General features: G+C 40.7%; 1 long non-coding RNA gene across 1 annotated transcript in view; it reads left to right on the top strand.

Moving 5' to 3' along the window:
* The window catches only part of LOC137636658 (uncharacterized), a 45026-nt gene extending 42052 nt beyond the window's left edge, over nt 1–2974 (top strand). The window contains exon 3 of the long non-coding RNA XR_011043183.1: nt 2858–2974. This is a non-coding gene — a long non-coding RNA (uncharacterized lncRNA). The remainder of the gene's footprint in view (nt 1–2857) is intronic.
* Nucleotides 2975–3388: the final 414 nt, after the last annotated feature.

Genomic DNA, 3388 nt, shown 5'->3' with positions numbered 1-3388 from the left:
GCTCGGCTTCATCGCCCGGCTTCCTGCTGCTTGGATTTTTTTTGAAGGCTTGGCTTCATTGCCTGGCCCCAAAGAAGCTCGGCTTCATCGCCCGGCTTCCTGCTGCTTGGATTTTTTTTTGAAGGCTTGGCTTCATTGCCTGGCCCCAAAGAAGCTCGGCTTCATCGCCCGGCTTCCTGCTGCTTGGATTTTTTTTGAAGGCTTGGCTTCATTGCCTGGCCCCAAAGAAGCTCGGCTTCATCGCCCGGCTTCCTGCTGCTTGGATTTTTTTTGAAGGCTTGGCTTCATTGCCTGGCCCCAAAGAAGCTCGGCTTCATCGCCCGGCTTCGTGCTGCTTGGATTTTTTTAAAGGCTTGGATTCATTGCCTGGCCCCAAAGAAGCTTGGCTTCATTGTCTGGCTTCCTGCTTTTTGGATCAAAGGCTTGGCTTCATTGCCTGGCCTAAAGAAGCTTGGCTTAATTGTCCGGCTTCCTGCTTTTTGGATTAAAGGCTTGGTTTAATTGCCTGGCCTAAAGAAGCTTGACTTCATTGTCTGGCTTCCTGCTTTTTGGATCAAAGGCTTGGCTTCATTGCCTGGCCTAAAGAAGCTTGGCTTAATTGTCTGGCTTCCTGCTTTTTGGATCAAAGGCTTGGCTTCATTGCCTGGCCTAAAGAAGCTTGCCTTCATTGTCTTGCTTCCTGCTTTTTGGATCAAAGGCTTGGCTTCATTGCCTGGCCTAAAGAAGCTTGGCTTAATTGTCTGGCTTCATGCTTTTTGGATTAAAGGCTTGGCTTCATTGCCTGGCCTAAAGAAGCTTGGCTTAATTGTCTGGCTTCATGCTTTTTGGATTAAAGGCTTGGCTTCATTGCCTGGCCTAAAGAAGCTTGACTTCATTGTCTGGCTTCCTGCTTTTTGGATCAAAGGCTTGGCTTAATTGCCTGGCCTAAAGAAGCTTGGCTTGATTGTCCGGCTTCCTGCTTTTTGGATTAAAGGCTTGGCTTCATTGCCTGGCCTAAAGAAGCTTGACTTCATTGTCTGGCTTCCTGCTTTTTGGATCAAAGGATTGGCTTCATTGCCTGCCTAAAGAAGCTTGGCTTAATTGTCTGGCTTCCTGCTTTTTGGATTAAAGGCTTGGCTTAATTGCCTGGCCCCAAAGAAGCTCGGCTTCATCGCCCGGCTTTGTGCTGCTTGGATTTTTTTAAAGACTTGGCTTCATTGCCTGGCCCCAAGAAGCTCGGCTTCATCGCCCGGCTTTGTGCTGCTTGGATTTTTTAAAGGCTTGGCTTCATTGCCTGGCCCCAAAGAAGCTCGGCTTCATCGGCCGGCTTCGTGCTGCTTGGATTTTTTTAAAGGCTTGGCTTTTTGCCTGGCCCCAAAGAAGCTCGGCTTCATCGCCCGGCTTCGTGCTGCTTGGATTTTTTAAAGGCTTGGCTTCATTGCCTGGCCCCAAAGAAGCTCGGCTTCATCGCCCGGCTTCGTGCTGCTTGGATTTTTTTAAAGGCTTGGCTTCATTGCCTGGCCCCTAAGAAGCTTATCTTCATTGTCCGGCTTCCTGCTTTTCGGATCAAAGGCTTGGCTTCATTGCCTGGCCTAAAGAAGCTTGGCTTAATTGTCCGGCTTCCTGCTTTTTGGATTAAAGGCTTGGTTTAATTGCCTGGCCTAAAGAAGCTTGACTTCATTGTCTGGCTTCCTGCTTTTTGGATCAAAGGCTTGGCTTAATTGCCTGGCCTAAAGAAGCTTGGCTAAATTGTCTGGCTTCCTGCTTTTTGGATTAAAGGCTTGGCTTCATTGCCTGGCCTAAAGAAGCTTGACTTCATTGTCTGGCTTCTTGCTTTTTGGATCAAAGGCTTGGCTTAATTGCCTGGCCTAAAGAAGCTTGGCTTAATTGTCTGGCTTCATGCTTTTTGGATTAAAGGCTTGGCTTCATTGCCTGGCCTAAAGAAGCTTGACTTCATTGTCTGGCTTCCTGCTTTTTGGATCAAAGGCTTGGCTTAATTGCCTGGCTTAAAGAAGCTTGGCTTAATTGTCCGGCTTCCTGCTTTTTGGATTAAAGGCTTGGCTTCATTGCCTGGCCTAAAGAAGCTTGACTTCATTGTCTGGCTTCCTGCTTTTTGGATCAAAGGCTTGGCTTCATTGCCTGGCCTAAAGAAGCTTGGCTTAATTTTCTGGCTTCATGCTGCTTGGATTAAATGAGGTAGTGGTGAGGAGGGTCGTGGGAACCTTGCTGGCTTCTATCTTTCCCAAAAGTGGAAGTTGGCTGAACCCGCCTGATGAGCCCCTTGGTAAGGGCGAAACCCTTATATGATGTGTTTTAATAATATATACAGTGTATATATATATATATATATATATATATATATATATATATATATATATATATATATATATATATATATATATATATATATATATATATATATACCACAATGACATTCAATACCGAATTCTACCTTTGGGAGTGTATATCCTATGGAAATTCACTTATGATAAATGCTTTTGTCTGAACAAGGACTCGAACGTATGCCATGAGCTGAAACAATGTCTGTTGGGATGACTTTACCAATCGTAAAATCGTCCATTGCATTGTTTCGGCTCAGCGCATAGGTTCGAATCCTTCCTCAACCAGAAGCATTTATCATAAGTGAATTTCCATAGGATATACACTCCCAAAGGTAGAATTCGGTATTGAATATCATTGTGGTTGATTATTATTATTATTATTATTATTATTATTATTATTATTATTATTATTATTATTATTATTACTAGCTAAGCTACATCACTAGGTGGTAAAGCAAGATGCTATAAGCCCAGGGGATATTTTTTATATTCGTAATAAAATCATTAGAATAATCTTTTCTTTTCTCTTTCAACAGAAAACCTACAAATGGAAGTTATAAACTGCACTAAATTGAACAAACCTGGTGGTCATATATTGGTCAAGAAATTTCAAAGCTTATGATTTGGAATTGAAGAAATTACCATAAATAGTGTCTATGTAAATATTTAATCTGTTATAAAAACAATTCATATCAAATTGATGAATGATAAATAACTTGTTCAAGAAGAAACTGAAACTTTATTGTTCTCTAAGTGTTATAGTAATGTGGGTTTGACAATAAACACCAGTTTTGCAGTTTGATATGCAACATTATTATTATTATTATGATTATTATTATGATTATTATTATTATTATGATTATTATTATTATTATTATTATTATCATTATTATGATTATTATTATTATTATGATTATTATCATTATTATTACTATTATTATTATTATTATTATTATTATTATTATTATTATTACTTGCTAAGTTACAACCCTAGTTGGAAAAGCAGGATGCTATAAGCCCAGGGGCTCCAACAGGGAAAATAGCCAGGTGAGGAAATGAAAACAGGA

The sequence above is a fragment of the Palaemon carinicauda genome, chromosome 3 (genome assembly GCF_036898095.1).
Source record: "Palaemon carinicauda isolate YSFRI2023 chromosome 3, ASM3689809v2, whole genome shotgun sequence".
NCBI lineage: Eukaryota > Metazoa > Arthropoda > Malacostraca > Decapoda > Palaemonidae > Palaemon > Palaemon carinicauda.
Note: the sequence above shows the minus strand (reverse complement) of the source record. Positions and strands in the feature narration are given on the sequence as shown.